The 17863-nt window shown below is 38.1% G+C and overlaps 1 protein-coding gene across 2 annotated transcripts in view; it reads left to right on the top strand.

The window, feature by feature from the left end:
• The first annotated feature begins 5582 nt into the window (after nt 1-5582).
• Nucleotides 5583-17863, top strand: part of ppp2r3a (protein phosphatase 2, regulatory subunit B'', alpha) — a 105622-nt gene continuing 93341 nt past the window's right edge. For both annotated transcript variants that reach the window (XM_088913739.1, XM_088913738.1), the window contains exon 1: nt 5583-5768. The gene's annotated coding sequence lies outside the window, so the exon portion shown is untranslated. The remainder of the gene's footprint in view (nt 5769-17863) is intronic.

Here is a 17863-nt window from a genome sequence, read left to right as displayed (position 1 = left end):
TTCTACTATTTCTCCTCGGGACTCAACCAGGTGACCATCTCTGTGCTTTCGTGTCTTGTTCCTGACCCCAGCATAAAGCCCTTTGAGAATAGTGAAACTCAAAACAGGTAGAATTCTTTTTTAGAATTCCAGTGAGTTTCAAATTTTGTCCTAGTTGCTTTTGTAATGAAGAATGGGTTTATGTCAAGAGCAGATTTAGTGCTTGTGTCACCTCTGTTGATAAAGATGTACAGTATATTCAAAAACATATGGTTGTGCTATTGAAAAGCAAGATACCCTTTGTCTAATAAAGTATTATTCTGCATGAAAAACGACTTTTCAGATACAAGTTCTGTTAAATTCTTTTGAGCTCCCCCAACGCCCATTTCTTCAGATTTCAATAATTAGGTATATGACCTTGTCTTTTACAAAATTTTCCCAAAAGCTTTTCTGCTGACAGAACAATTATTATCCTGAATTCAGAGCAATTCAAAGCATGGCTCTTGGTTTTTTAACAATAACCAGTCCCAATCACTGCTGTTAACAGACAATGTTATTTTTAATAGTTTTGTTCATATCTAAATATTTTTAAATAACAAAAGATGGTTATTTAAAAAGTCAAGTATTTTCAAATATAAAGTTTTTCAAAAATATTTTGAATTGTTTCTCATTACTGCATGACAGCTGTATGAAAAAAAGAGTAAAAACTTTAAACTATTAAAATGATTGAGATCAAATGTAACTGTTTGTCCCAATTATTGAATTCTGAATCATTAATCTCACATTATACTGCAATAACCACTTAGTTTGCTTCAGACTGTTTACTTTTGGTTACGGTACAATAACGAGAACATGAATAACTATGGTTGTATTACTGTTATTTGAAAAACTGACTTAGTGCTTCTTGAGACATTTATTCCTCTGTTTTGCAAGATATTTACCTCATGTTGCTGCTGTGAGACTCTGCAAATGGTGTGTACCACTGGCGTGGCTTAAAAATACTTACATATACTTCACTCTTAGTATTAATGGTGGCGATGACCTTACAATTTCCCCTAATGTTATTGTTGTATTATTTTTAGATGTTATTCCTCCTGTTTGGGCCTCAGATGCTAATGCTAGAGATATGCACGCTGGCTGCTCATGCTAAAACCTTCCAGTGCTTGGATATGCCCGATCTGTCTGAAAAGATCTCATCAAAACCTTTTCCGGGAATTCCACCGCAGAGGTGTTGAGGGACAGAAGCTCGGAAACTCCATCCACGTGGTGAGTTAAGTGTCAGCCACAGCTGGGATCTGATTCCCCGTGACCCTGCTGTGACAGTTCACGGGGAGAAGAAGGTCCTGCTGTTGAAGTCTGGGGAAACAATGACCTGAACCACATGTAGAGGCAGTTGGGTTTAAAATAGCTACCAAACATAATCGCCTGCAGGTGACTATTTAGCCAAGAGGCCGTTTTTTACCAGTTTGATTAAACAGCATTTATGTGCTGTAAAAAAAAAGTCAGCTAATCAAAAACAAATGTTAGCAAAGTTAATTTGACACATACAAATGGACACCCATGGAAATGAATACTCAAGGGCTCTTCTTGTGTGACCTACAAATACTCCAACATCCCAACAAATTCGAAGAGTATTTCTCTTTTAAGAGTCTAGAACTTCCTTCTGTCAAACTGGAAATGAATGACTTTATACTTATTCGGATTTGGATTTGTGAATGGCAACAAATCCAAGAATGGCAACTTTGTTTCTGGCAATTCTTGTATGCCAAAAAGAAGAAAACTAATAAAATACACGTACAAAAAGAGTCTAGAACTTACAGGCAGTTTGCAAGAAGGGAGTAAACGGTCCCTTGAAGTTAAAAGCAACAATTCAGAAAACAGCTCTTCACTAAAAAGTCACATATTCATATATGTGTAAAAAAAACATTTCCTTTGGGGAAATCTTCAAATACCTTAAACTAATGTCAAAAAGAGCCAAATGGTATATGAAGTACATAAAATCTATTTGGTTTCTTTAGCATATTGACTACCAATGTGAACATAATCCATCGTGCATTCTGTTCTCATCTGTGCTGTTAGAATGTTTCTGAACAAAGTTCTCTGGAGTAGGGAGCCTTAAGAAAATGATGTCAGTGGTAAACTGTGGCTTACTTAGAAATGCTGCCACGTTCATTTTGCAGATGGACAGCTGACTACAAAGAATATTCTATTTCTGTCTGTGCTGAATGACTGATTAGTCATCAGCTTGACAGTTCAGCCACAAACCAGAAGATAATGATATTTTGCTAGTGCATTAGTACCCAGCCAAGCAATCTTTATAGCCACAAAAGAAGTTATGCCATAGAGCTGAAATGCTATAGTCCCCAAGGGGCAGACTTTACACTGATGTCGGCTGTGAAAGCAATAGAAACGTACAGATACGTTGTAAGATCAGCTGCAACTGTGTGGTAAATCAGATTTCAATCCATGTCACAAAAATGTCGCTGTTCATTCACAGATTTTCTTCAGCTGGGGATTAACAAAATACAGGGATGTTTGGCCCTTAAAAGCAACAGTGCCACTTTGTGATACAGTGATCCACAGAAAGAGAATGACAGTCACCCTAAAGCTACACTGGTACAGTACCTCTGTCTGTGAATGGACAGGAATGCAGTTAATGTGTTTCAGTTTGTTTGACCTACCATGCGTAGATTTCGGCAAAATGCAACAGTAAAGTAATGGGAAATGCTCGTGGCTGAAGTTTTCACTTTGACTTGCTTTGTGATTGCTAATGTGGTTACAGCCGCCACCACTCCTGCACAGAATAAAGAGGGGAACTCTTTCACTTCCAGAGCCATTGGTATCAATCTGTCTCAGTTACTACTGAGGGCTTTCATACATAACTGTGCCCATCCAGAGTAACTGAGGTGATAAAAACAAAAGAAAGGATACAAACGAGAGGAGGCCATTCAGCCCCAGCCTTTCTGGAAGCTAATACCAACTATGGAGGTACTGACAGAGATATAGGAGTTGTCTGGAAAGACTTCACTTGGTCTCATTTATTCATATTTGTTACCTTTTTTAGTGCTATTGAGATTGCATTCACTTTAGACCCAAGACATGAAGGACACAGATACAAGAAAAAAGAGAAAGGCAGCGAGAGCAAGCTAAAAAGAGATCTCTAAGCAGACGGATTCTGTGTTTTTGTACAGCTCAGTGACATTTCTGTGTTAATGCTGATTGATTTAATCTGATTTTCCTTTCTCTGGATTGCAACCAATTTGTAACACTTCCTGTGAATTTCATGCTTGTTAGGGAAATGAGTGGATTTCCATCTCCTTTAAATCCACAGCTTTTTCTGTTTCAGTGGAAGCCTGAAATAGCTCAAAGGTCTTTATAGAAGCCCCAAAATGTGAATTATAATTAAAGCCAAGAAATAAATTATTAATATTTGTAATTTGGTAAGCAATCATGGAAATAGTGATCTGCTTCTACATTTTTAACATGTAAGTGAAAACAATTGTTTTCATTAGATCATTTTTATAATATTTTAAACTCTTGGAGAGAGTAAGTGTAGCCATTATTGAGGAAACTGCAAAAACATGACAGGAGAAAGAAAATGTTGCGGTTTGGCCAGCCTTGTGGACAGTTCTGCACAGTGATGTGGAAGCATAATATCTACAATTTGATAGAACATTTGTATGTGAGTATTCAGTAAATATCTATCATTTGTGTAAGAAATGGGCCCCATTTTGTAACTGTACATATATGAAAAGGCTTTGAAGGTACAGTTGACATAATTACAGTGACCCCTGTTGGCAAGAGCAGGAATTAAAATATTCCAGAGATCATACTAATAATCCTTACATTTATATAAAATAAGATCACTTTATTGGCCATATACAATTTCTGGTATTAGGAATTCATCTTTTTTCACATACCTCAGCTTGCTCTCCATGAGACATACAGACAGGGAGAGAAGCTTGGGGTCAGAGCACAGGGTCAGCCATTTATATGGTGCCCCTGGAGCAGTTGGGGTTAAAGGCCTTGCTCAGGGGCCCAACGGAGTAGGATTCCTCTGCCGGCCGCGGAATACGAACCAGCAACCTTCCTTAGCCACAGAGTCACCGTGCACATTTTGGACGCTTCTCTCAAGGCACTATACATGTAATGGGGACTCCCCTTCCCCAGCCACTGATGTGTAGTATCACCGGCATGATGTGACGGCAGTCAAGGTGCGCCAGTACGCTCACCACACATCAGCTATCACTGGGGAGGAGAACAGAGTGATGAGGCCAATTTATTGATCATTAATCAGAGATCATTGTCATTTTGACTTAAGTTTACAACTGATTTTTTTACAAAGAATCTAATATCAGAAGGTGTGCAAAGTGATATTGGCTCTATTATTATTATTATTATTATTATTATTATTATTATTATTATTATTATTTACACTGTACAATACTTTTCAATTGTATTTAATGTTATTGCTTTAGAATTGTAATGTTTGAAAATTTGGTGTAGCAAAGGGAATATTACAGATCTTTGTTTAAAACTGTTGCATTTGCAACTAAAATTGCCAGTCATTAATTTTTTCTCAAACAGTACCTGGTTTCCATAGAAACGATGCACTGAAACTCTGGCTTCTCGTGGTGCCCATGCGGAGGTTAAAAGGTTGTAATTTACTGCAAATTGATGTTAGTGTACAATGGAAAAAAAAACTCACGTTTCACAGTATATAAAGCAAAATTGGAGGTTTGAATACAAATAAGCCTCGTATTCAGAAAATGTTGCTCTTGAAATAAATGATTTCCCCTTTTTTCTCTTAGTTTTGAAAGATAAGTTTGTGTCCTTTAAATACACAAACTTATTTGTGGATTTTCTGCTTCCAGAATGATAAGGTGTAACCACTTATAAAGTGTTACACTATTTACCCTAAGTGCTTAATGTATTGTCACTTGTTACAATTCAATGCGGTCTGAGCATCGTCTTAATGAAGTCTTAAGTTAAGTATACACAAAGATAGATATACATTATGAATCGTTCTTTTGAAATCAAACTGCAAAACATTAACAAACGATGACCTAAACGTCAGACTAATAACCTTATAGCAGCGGTCCAAACACTTAACTAATGGAGTATGGTAAGTAATTCTTGTTGACAGATCTGAAGAATTTGGACGAATTGCTGCTAATTACATCAAAAGGCGATCATTTTAATTTCTGGAACAACTTTGTATTAAATCCATAACAACAAGACACGTTGCGTACTGTACCTCAACTAGATGTCACATCAAGGACTGCGTCAACACTTCTCTAATGAAAAGATACATAGTTACTACTTTCAGCATACAACGAGAGTTGAAACTTCTTATGAAATGCAACTGATGCATTGAGCGGTGTCTCCTACTGTACGTCCGCGGTGTCTGAAATAATTACTGGAAGCGCGTACATAACCCAGATTTTCGGTACAGCATCGGTGTTGCTAAAGTCATGTGTTAAATGTGATGCCACTCCACAAATTCCCGCCCCAATTTGGCTGTCAGGAACTCCCCCGCAGGCCCCCGTGTGCTCCTCAGAATCTGTGTGCGCTGGAAGCCAGGAGCTGCGTGTACTGTCAGTGTAGCGCTCACTGGAGGAAAACCGTTCCCCTAAGCAGACACGTTTCAATGGTGTTGCTCTGACAATACGGACAACTTTCTTCTTCTAGGCTTTGCCCTGACAGCACAGTCAAGCGGAGATCTCACGCGCGGATTTCCCCCCCTCGTCTGAAAGCCACACGGCGTGACTTTATTCTGAAAAGAAAGGGTAGGTGTGCTTATTTTTTAGTAACACGATCGCTTCCCCCCCGCTGTTTTCTCGTTAATATTTACAGTCGCTCTTCCTCACTGGCTTGTATGGGTCAAGCGAACGGGTTGCATTGAGTTTTCGCATTGTGTCTCCCGAGAGAAATATACCTCGGAAACCCGGAGCACCGTGCTGAAGTTGAGGCAAAACAAACTTTGAAGCTTAGCAGTGCTGTACTGGCTGCGTCTAAACTTGACGACTGTACGTACCTTGGGGTAACCTGTGTGGTGCATAATCCCTACCTTTTGTTGTTGTGCGCGTAATACAACATCGCTGTGCGTCCGGGATTGCTCTGAAATGTCACTGACTGTTGGGTTTAACGTTGTATTTACTTAATCAGTGCTCCACAGTTTACTTCAAACATCGGTCTGTTAAAATGTTTTTTTTTTTTGCTGTATACTGTAAAACTTGCATTGCTGTAACAGAAACTTCACACTTATTGAGCAGGAGACCACCTTTTTGGTGCGAAATGTTAAATCAATAAGAAGCAGTTTGAAATAATGATGAATCGTGATTTAAAAAAAGTCATAGTTTATTCGCCGACCTTAGGGTATATGTGATGAAGCATTTTTTTTAGAAACTCATCAACCACTTCTGAAACTGTTGCCGGGAGTTCACATCTGGATCTGAGATGTTTTTTTCTTTCATTCCATTACAAAACAAAGCTTATTTTACACGCCCGGTGAATCTTCTGTTACAGGCTTAATTCTGGTGGTCAATAAAATAGGTACATTATTCCATCTTTTTTTGAAGTTCCAGCGGTTCAATCTTAAAAAGCAGCAGGACCAATGCAATGCCTCAGATTAAGACAGTCCCAGCCTCCAAAGCAAAAGATTATACTAAATGTATTGTAAAAATGTATTGTGTAGTATTTCTGCGTGGCAGTTCATTTACATTAAATGTACAGTCAGCACAAGAAGGGAACTTGAATTAATATACAGTAAATAACTCACTGACAAAGTACTGACAGTTTTTAAATTTAAAACAGCAGCATTTTTTAGCATCTATCAAACGTGCTATTTACTCATCAAAATCTTACCAGCGGGGCACTAGTTCATTTCCACCCTGTCTCGTGCATCCCAGAATAATTCATCTGTGATGTAGCTATTCATAGGTAATTAGCACTGTTTCTCTGAAATGGAACAAATGTGGCATCCTGCTGGTACTGAATGTGCCCTGTCTTTCCAAACTACAGCCCTGAATCTCCTTTTTTCTGTTCTTCTTCACTATGATCATGATAGATCCTGAGTTGTTGGTAAGTTACACAGTTGTTTCCTCTGTAATTAACTCAAAATAGAATGGATTTTTTGGGATACATATAATGCTTTCTTTTCAAACTTATCAGCTATTTAAGTGCAAAAATCAGTATTATATCCTCATAATTCAAGTATTTATTTTAATCTGTACGTGCAGTGCCTCGATTGCTGTCTTCTTGTCATTTTGTTTTGGCATAAATTAAATCTTGGTAGTAATAGCTTTGAATGATGTACCGTGGGCAATAAAATGTTTCTATTACAAGCTGAGAGCTTTAATCTTCACAAAGGTCATAAATTGTGATCCCTCAGAATTTGTCTCCATCTTTAAAATGGCAGTTTTTAGTATTACTTCTCTGCTCCAGCACATGTGTGGGTCTGCAGTACTAAGGGAGCAGTCCCTTATCTCAATCATCATACCGGATGCTGGCTTCAGTCCATTAAACTTAGTTGTCAAAACTGCTGAAGCTTGGAGGATGGCTCTGAGCTGCTGTTGTTTCCATGTGACACTACTGAATGTTTACACACAGGAGAAGTACAGTGAACTGATCTTTGGGGATCTCAGTTGAAGCAGCAGACCCATGAAAGAGGTACAGGTGTCAATCACTTCATTGCTGCAAAACATAGCATTAATAGGACCCACATTCATATAGATGTTTCATGCAGCTGTGTCACACAGGTGCCGATGCCTCTCCATATTGTCCTGACAGCAGAGAGCAAGTAGTGCTGTAATGCACATCAAGGACTAATCTATTTTCAAGCACACTTCCTCTGGGTCCACCTTTGGAATTGGTTCTTAGGATAATTATTTAGTAAGTGACAATCTAAGGAAAAGCAAAAACACATCATGTTGGGCATGCTTAACAAAGAAATGAAATAACAGGAAGATATGTAGTCATCTACACCTTTAAGTGCTATTAGCCTTTAAGTGCTATTAGCATTTTTAATTTGAACATCCATTGCATTTTACCTTAATATTGTTAGATGTTTGTAAACATAGTGTGACAACGTTTTCATGCTAAAGTACCATGATTCCAGCCAGAAACGGCATGTTTCTCACCAGCTATTGATGAGTAGAGAGTAAATATGAATTAATAAGATCTTTTGTTTCCCTTATCTTTGTATGGCTTCTTTTGTGTGTCCATTTATTAAATTACTTCTTTTACATTTAAGATTGGAACACTTAAGCCTTTTTGTTACTTAAAAATGCCTCTTCACTGCCCATTGTTTCTGCCTTGATTTTATTGAGAGATTATTCCTCATGTGCAAATACACAAGTGAGGCACTAACCTTGCAATTATTGTCCGCTTGGTATTCAAAATCTAATTCTGTCTCGCCTCTTGCGTCACTGTCTTTGTCTATGCTATGAAAATTCAGTTTTGCTGAAGAGAACTGAATTTCGATTTCGATGGAGGTGCATTTACTGCTTGCAGCAAAGAAAGGTGTCTCCATGTCAACCAAACAGGGTCCTACGTCTTGAGAAGATTACAGCACCATTTCAGTAATGCACAGTCTTGATGAGTGTTTTTAAATGCATAAGAGTTTTACCCTTTGAGTCACAAAATCTTCTTCCCTTTTATATCTAAGCTGTTGACAGAACTACACTAATAGGGCCATTACATATCTTTTGAAGTACAAGCTTCAGGCTAAGTGCCTTTTTTAATTGCCTAAGAGGTCAACACACTGAGGTTAATGGACAAGCAACAGCTGCAGTGAGGTGACATGTACCAGGCCTGCCGTTGGACACCTGGTGAACTGGACAGACTGACTGAACTGCTCTAGCAATGGTAGTGACCACGCATTCCCACCTGACCTAACCCTCCAAACACTTTTCACATAAAACAATGTGAGGGTAGGTCAGAATCACTTTGTCAGGTAGCCCTTGGGTGCCCGTTCTTGCTGGCATTGTTGATTTCCTTTGGAAGGAATATTAACCATCAAAATAAGGTTCTCCACAGCTATGACAAGGGTGGTTCTTACTCAGTCTGGCTTAACTGGAGTGTCAGCAGTTGACTGGTGTGACTGTCAATCAGGAGAAACAAGGAAGCTTGTGAAGTCTGAACAAAATATGAAGAAGGATATTTATAAGAGATCTGTATTTTTAGTACAAAATAATTAATTAGCTTTGTGAATGTCTTAAGTGGAACAAATAATGTTAAATTAAATTCACTAGTGTGAATTTTAATTGGTACATTTGAGGAATCACCTACTAAGACACTTATTGGCTGCTTATGTATACGTAGTTCACCTTGAGGTTTTTTTTCTGAAGTTTTTTACAATGTGAATGAAGGATTATCAAAAGAAAAGCCTGGTTTCCTTTCATTCATTTCGAACTGTTTTATAGCAAAATAGCAAAAACAATATAGCAAAAAACACTTTTGGAGACTTTTTTTAAACTAATTTTTTTAATATGCTGCTCGTAACCTAAATACCTTGTAACTGCTGATTTTGTCTAAAATGTTTTACGACTTTTGCACAGCAATGTATCCAAGCATATTTAATTATTTTATATCAGAAAAAAAGCTTGAAGAAGTTTTCATTAGACAACAGTATTTACAGGCAGCAGGATTTTGAAATCCTGCCCAAGTTTCTCTTCTCCTGTGTTGAATGACCTGTGTTACAGTACATATGCAGATACTGTATCATTAGTTTGTCAGATGATTGTTTAATACAAAGTTCATGCTTTTATTTATAAGATACACTGTATAAAACAATCAGTTTTGTATTTTTTTCAGGGATTATGAGTGAGATTCATAGCATAATGATTCATCTGCATGAGTCAAGTAAAAAAAAAAACATTTTATTTATGTGAGGTGAAACTGAAATAAGCAGGTCTTTTTTTCATTTACGCAAAGAGAAACTGCAGAGTGTGTACATTGAATGTGACTGAGATTCAGTTTTTTTAGTGGCACACATCTGGCTTTCTGGAAGACTAGCTTTTAACCAGTGTGTGCCTACATTCTACAGTCTAACGTATCTTGACATGACTTTGCATCCCACCGGGCCAGAAGGCCTGATTCTAAGTTCATAGACCTTTTCTGTTGTCCAAACTTTCAAGACATTGAAGGGTTAAAGATATCTTGAGAATTTTGCCTCCTTAAACATTTTCATTGTCTTGAAAAGGGAGGACTATATTGTGAAGCTAGGTGTAGAAGACAGGAGAATTCCATTTACGTGCTTTGGATTTTTCCTTCTGTTTCCTTCTTTTACCTTCTCTGTAATAAACCCTGTAATAAACCTATTTTTGCAAGATACCTGATCACTACAGAGAACTGCAAATGCTACATTTTAGACTAACAGCACTGTGTAATCAACAGCAAAGAAGAAAATGTGCCTCCAGGCTAAAGAAAAATGAAGTGGGGTTAATATGATCTCACTTTTGCAGTTATAGCTTTTTTATTCTTCATATAGTGGCATAGAAGCCCGTATACTCTGTGATCAGTTCTGAGTTTTGTCTTTTACAGTCTAGTTTACAGAACCCCACCATCGCCAAAAAAAGCATCAGTCCCTGATACAACCTTACAGATGCAAATTGTAAGGACTCTGTTCTGACAGAATACTCCTCCAACTAACACTCTGATTCTTAATGGTTTAAGTAAACCACCTAAGAGTGTTTCAAGTAGGCAGCATTTTGTATACAAACCCTCACAAAATAGCATTTTGTATACAAATCCTGTGTGCATGCATACGGGCCCGTTGACCTAAAATCAGACAGTAATTTGAGAAAATGTTTCTCAAAGGAGAGAGTACGTCCTGACAGACAATGTGGGGGACGCAATATAAAGGACTTTTCCGTAAATCAAATTGCGCGACTTTCTGGTAATGGATAGATAATCTAGGAGGCATAGCTTCATGTAGGATTTGATTGTCATCTGTCCCATCACAGGAAATTTGCTGAGGGTTATGTGTGTGGAAATGCAGCGGTTAGACAGCTGAGAAATTCCTGTTTCTTAAGGGGGAGGTCGGTTGTGTCAGAAAGGTGGCAAAGACGTGACTCATGCAGCTCCAGAGTGCTTTGAAGAGACTTAGAAGGAGGAAGGTGACCTTTACAACCGAGGAAATTAGCCGTGGAAGCTTGAGAGTGATATTTTTTTTATAGCCTCTTTTTTTCTTCTTCTATGTCATTGAAAGGGAGTGAACTCCCCCTTCCCCAGCCCTCTTAGGCTCGTCCCTATTCCCTGGTGCACGTTTGACATTCAGTCACAGATTTTCTTCTACAGAATTAAGTATTGGCTTTTATTTAGCACATTGGTGAAAGTGAGACCCACATTATTGGTAAATTATTTTTTAGCTTTCATTCTGTTTCACAGGGGAACTTGCAGTGAGGTTTTCATCGGTTAAAGATCAGTTATCGAAAGTGTGTTTCCTACAGTACCTTCTTGAACAAGGAATGTACTGCTTGTGCCATTGCATGAGGCTGCACAATTGTTAGTGTCAGAGTCTCATTAAAAACACTGGAGTAGTGACACATTGCTGGTGCAGAGAACCCAGCCCCTTTTCTGACAAAAGCCTTTATAATAATAATAATAATAATAATAATAATAATAATAATAATTGCTTACACTTAGCGCTTTTCTGGACACTCCACTCAAAGAGACTCCCCTCCACCACAACCAATGTGCAGCATCCACCTGGATGATGCGACGGCAGCCATAGTGCGCCAGAACGCTCACCCCACATCAGCTATCAGTGGGGAGGAGAGCAGAGTAATGAAGCCAATTCATAGAGGGGGGTTATTAGGAGGCCATGATTGGTAAAGGCCAATGGGAAACTTGGCCAGGACGCTGGGGTCACACCCCTACTCTTTTCGAGAAACGCCCTGGGATTTTTAATGACCACAGAGAGTCAGGACCTTGTTGCAGGGTTGCAGGGTGATATGGCTGCTGGCTGTAAATTTGACCTTGAGTGAGCAATGTCTCACAGTGGCCTTGAGGGGTACAGTAGTTACTGTATATGATGGCCACAGTGTATCAGAATCAACTGCATTCCTAGGGGCCCCAGTTTCATTTAACAGCAGTGGATGAGAAGACAATCTAATTATTTCCTGAGAAGAACCTCAATGAGGAGATTAAAGTTGTTGCTCCCGGGATTCCCCAGGAATTTTACACAAGCACCCTTCACAACTGGGAGGTAGTGCACACACACTGCAAAAGCATTCCTCTTTGCTCAAATAATTACCTTACTTTCCAAAAATATGAGCTTGTTGAAGAACCTCACAGCCTCATGCGATGTGACTTAGGAAAAAAGTAATTGCAGCTTGTCAGTTCATGTTGACCTTTGAGTTTGTTTCTTCCGTGAGGCTGGGGCAAGGGATTTTTTAAGTTCATAAACAAGGTAATTAAAGTGTGGCAAGCGTAACGCCTTCATCGAGAAATACATCCGGGATGAGAAAGGAATTGTTACAGTCGTTGCAATGAAATCACCATAATTAACTGTACTTAAAAGCTGCATGTTAGTTCTAGCCTGAGCACTACTACTATTTCTAGATCTATCACACTGAGCTTATCTAAAAGTGCTCATACGTCACCCCCAGTTTTAATATCAGGACTGATTGATTTTTTTTTCCAGCTTCAGAAAATGGAGTTTGAGCTTGAGCATTAATCAAAAGTCTAGGCCGTCAAGAAGTAGGGCTTTTCAGTAAATTAAAAATCTTAGAGAGACTCTGCTGAAATTGGTAAATGTTATAAGAAGCATTGCTTCCACAACAGTTCTGTGAGACAAAAGTCCTGAAGCCCACTGAATTAGAACAGACGGCTTAAACAGCTTTTGCCCTCTTTGTGTTGACAGAAACATACAGATCCAGAAGGAGAGCATCCTGTAACACCTCCAGTGAAACACGAAGAGGTGTGCTGACATACAGTAACAGTACAATGCAGGTGCTAAAACAGCCACAAGAAAGCCATTACAAGCACAACACTAGGGAATCAACCAGTATGACCCAAAAGTAAATGTGGGCCTTCAAGGAAAAAAAATACTTTTTAAGAAGTTTTAATGTTTTCCATTAAACAATCTGGATTTGGTTGCTCCTGGCTGTTTTATGAAGAGATCTATGCTTCTCATATTAGATTTAAGTTATCACACACATCTTTGTGGTGATGGGTGCCCCCTGAAGATGAAGTTATAGCACCATTTCTGTCCTGGGGACCTATGTTATAGAACCTTACAGTACATGAATTATTTAGTTCCGATCTTGAGATAGTACCGTGTGTATAGTTTCCCATACGGCCAATAGAGTTGAAAAAAGAGAGGATTTCATGGGATAGCCAGAAAAGGCCTTATGCATATAGCTCTACTGTTTTACATCTTTTTATTTGAGTGTTCTGCACCACATTAAGATGAATGTTTCCACAATAGGAGGTCAATGCATTAATCAGTTTACCACAACGTGTGTCAGTTGAAACCAACAGTATTGCTGTGCAGTACACACGTCACTTTTTCACTTTGAAATTTTTGATAAAAGACAAAACAGAATATCATATTGTTATGTGTACGGTCTAACTACAAACAGACTGGGCCAAGAATGGGCGAAGGAACATGTAAAGGCTAGCAACATAAAATACCACATGCTGTATGCAGCCACCTTACTGTGTGCACTTAAGGTGGTTGTTATGGTGCTTTTACTTGGAATGCTGCCTAAAACATGCTGTGGGCAAGATTTGACTAATAATACTGGTAAAATATTATTATGCTATAATGTTCTCTAAATACAGATTTTTGTTTTTTACAACATTTTTTTCTATAAATTCCTGCATTCCTTATTTTAAGGATTTCCACATTCATTGATGTGTTCTCGTATTGAGGAATAATTCCAGCAGCATTTTAAAAAAATCGCTAATATTTAACTTGTATAAATGTGGTACTGAAGTTAATAGACTAAGTAACATATCTATCACTGTACATAAAATTGTTTATTAATTTCCTTTTTGGGAATAATACATCTCAAACCAAATAAGATCGTCAAAACAAAATAACATATTTCAAGTTTATAAAATTGCTATCATGTTTAATATATTGCAGTAAGTGAAAAGGGTATGAAGAAAAGTACTTTATACTGCACGGTTGGTGGAAATATTAAAGTTTGTTATGAATAATTTAAATGGGGCAGGACTGAAGGAAATTTCTGTCTATTCCAGGAAATGGATTTTCCTCAGGACTTAAAAATAATTTACTTTAATATTTTGATGAATCCTTTACAGCGTAACCCAATTTGGAAACTAAGATATTTTTGCTGAACTAGGCTGTTTTCAAGTTTAGTAGTTTGCTACAGTAAAGTCACTGTACTAAGGCATTTTATGGATTTTAGGACAGTGTGAGATGTGGCACTTGGGCAGTTTTGCCATGTTAAATCATTCAGCTCAATTCCTTAACATCATAAATATAAAAAAATAGTTACAAGAACCAAGGAGTTATGTAAATTACCTAAACAATAAAAAGCTAATGAGAAAATTTAAGCTGTGTGGTTCAGTGCTAAAATAAATCTCTGCATACTACCAATGCTTAATAGCTGTACATTTGCTTTTGCACGTGTACATTTACAGTAAACTGTCGCCTGTTTATTTAATTTTCACAAAAGTAGAATGCACAGAATGCTTATAAAACATGTAGCAGTGGACAATCATCAGAAAAAAAAACTGTTTATGGATCCTTTTCCAGAACTGTTTTGACTTTATTACCTAACATAATGAAAAATTCTGCTTCTTAGGAGTTCTCTATCTTCCTTTTATTTGTTAGTTCTTGCCTTGCTTAGTGCACATTTCCACCACTCAGTGCAAGTTCTTTGAGGTACAGTAGCTGCAATTTTAGAGGCTTAGAAAAGCCTTATAAACTTTTCCCAAGACCAGTCTACTCACCACAGGACTTTCATTCTCCATTCAGAAGCTGTTTTCAGCCTGCTGGAAAAGCTAGTATGGCCAGTAATCAGGAAAAAAAAGCATCAGCAAATGTATCTTATCTCATCACATAAAAGAAAGAAGATAAAGAAGAAATTAAATCAGAATCTTGCATTATTACTTATCTAAGCAGTCAGCAGAACCCTAATGCTCTTTGTCAAAACAGTTCCATTAATAATAGCCAGCACTCAAAACAGTGGTGTTTTTTTTTTAACAGACATCTCATTTTTAGTGTGATAAGTTTCATTTTTGTTCTACAGTACAGTATGTACCCCAGGTGCCTATCCTGTGACTTGTGCTACTCCTGTAAACCAAGCTGATCTGCCTGTAGTGTTTATCAATTACTGTGATGCACAAGCCTTGCAGGGCTTGTCTGAAAGAATTGATCATGATTGTGGTTTTTGACATTAATTGTTTTATTACGAAGGTGTTTGTACATATGATGCATTTCTTTTGGCACATGTATATTCATTCAGTTAGTGCTGCATTTTTGAGTGGGGAATGTAACAGATGTATTTGTTTTATTTTTTCTTTAATCAAGCAATACTTACTGTATATTGCTTTTGAAATTTTACTGTCAGTGTTTTCTGTTTCAGTCAGATAGCACTTGGAAAGATTAAAGGTTTTGTGGCTCAGTATTTTCAATTTAAAGTAATGCTGTATGACGTAGGAGATACAGCCAGTGTAGAGTACATATACAGCACCAGTGACCCAAAGGGAAAACTGCACTCTGTTTCAGTTTTGAAGTGTTACAAATGAAAACACCTTTAAGGTATTTCAGAGGCAGAGAATAAAGGAAAAGCTCGACCCAGACAGTTGTTAGACAATGCTGAATTGCCATAGAAACTACATTTCTGTTCATAACCTGTGAAAATTGATCTAGCATTAGAAATTAAGTTGCGTTTGCCACAAATGGTGTTTTTTGAGATGTTATCACACATTGATAGAATTCGGGTTATAAATAACATTCTTGTCAAAGCAGTAAGGTAGGAAAAGGTGTAAACAGTAGCAGTACTCCACTGCCGCCATCTTTTTCACCTAACATAATTGAATGAGAGTGCCTTGTAGGTGATGAAAATCAATGAAAGTAGGACTTAGCATTGCCCTGTTAAGGTACAATGGTATTTGGTGTCAACACATCAAGCAATTGTGGGGTCATAAGCCGCTGGGATAGTATGAGCTAGCATATTACATGGGAAAGATTAGAATCTCTTGCACTGCTCTTTGAGCCATTACACAGGCCAACACTAGTGACTGTTCATTTCATGCTTTTTACATATGCCTGAGTCAGTTTGCAAAGACAAGACTGCAAGCTGCTAATGTACATCTGAAATGGCTTCGAAAGCTTTATGACAGAAGTCACATTCATCCATCCATTTCTAACCGCTTTATCCAACACAGGGTTGCAGGGAGTTGAAGCCCATCCCAGCAAGCAATCAGTGCATACACCCTGGATGGGACATCTGTCCATCTCAGGGCACACACAGGCCCAGACACACTCAAATTCACACCAGGGCTGATTTTTCCAGGAGCTGTTTAACCTGCGCACATGGGGAGATTATACAAACTCCACGCAGATAGGACCCCAAGTCCGGAATTGAACAATGGGGTCACGGCACTGCAAATGCTAACCACCGCACCACCATGCCACCCAGTTCTCTCTGATTTCTTGGATAAATCTGTTTAGTATTCACAGCCATCATTGTCCAGTTGTCTAGTTTGCTCCATGACTTTCCCCTATCAGTCTTAATTCATTTCGATCCAGTCCAGAGCTGGGCAAGGGCTATAAGACAGAAGCTGGCTGTTCCTTCTCATTTCCACCTGCCTGTGTATACTACCTGTATATGTAAAAACCGATGAACAGCCATGATGACATGCCTGACTGCCATTTGCCTCAGTTGAATACACTCTGCTTTTCCTCATGTTTCTTTTCTCAGAATTCTGTATCCAAAACTGAAATTCTTACACTCTGTATTTCTCATCTTTCAGTCTCATACATATACAGTATCTGTTTACTGAATTCAAGTAGAGCATCAAGTACAAGTGATTACTCTGATATTCCTATTTGAAAGACGTGGCACAGCCATGATACCGCATTTGACCCAGCCATTTAAACCGTTTCATTTTTTTTCTTCATGAAAGATCTGCTTGTTCTGTTTGCCAAGGAACTTTCAGGCTGCAGTTCTGAGACTCTCTGTTTTGTCCTCTATTGTCCTATATCAGTGGCATGCCAGAGATGTGCACTATAGGCAATCTGACCTGCTCCATGAAGACATTTCACATCTTCGGTCTGTGCATATTTTTATTTAAAAAAAATAATTCTTATCAAAATGGAAACCTATTTTGCATTTGTGAAATATGCTGTATTTTGTATTGAAAATACTTGAATAAAATATTGTAACAATACAGCAGGAAACTGCATTGGATTGCAGAATGGTTAGGTAATAAAAATCTCAATGAAAATCACATTCTAACGAATCTCTGTAACCTGAAGCACTGTTGGGAGTGTGTTTCAACAAAACAATAAAGGATGATTTTGTGCAGTTAGTAAGCATTGGGCCATTCATACAAAATGCAGACTGGGCACAATTCAGATTAGTCAGCACTAAAGACACTTCATGGACTCTTTAACCTTGCAGTGAACTTGGAACTCCTTGTTCAAATAGATGGGGTGTGTCCAATAACAAAATCTCTAGGGACAGGTAACCAAACAGAGGAATAAACACAGGCCTCAATCTGAGCAGGCCTGATACTGATACTGTACATGAAGGAACTTTTTCCAAACCACAGACTTTAGTATAAGCCTGAAGGAACATGCTGGCCTGTTCTTGAGCAGCAGTGATTTTATTGTAGATAGAAAAGAGCTGGGTTTCCTGCTTTTTAATAGCGTCAGCTTTTTTTAAAGCTGTAAGGA

The sequence above is a fragment of the Atractosteus spatula genome, chromosome 4 (assembly GCF_055471065.1).
Source record: "Atractosteus spatula isolate fAtrSpa1 chromosome 4, fAtrSpa1.hap1, whole genome shotgun sequence".
In the NCBI taxonomy this organism is placed as follows: domain Eukaryota; kingdom Metazoa; phylum Chordata; class Actinopteri; order Semionotiformes; family Lepisosteidae; genus Atractosteus; species Atractosteus spatula.
Note: the sequence above shows the minus strand (reverse complement) of the source record. Positions and strands in the feature narration are given on the sequence as shown.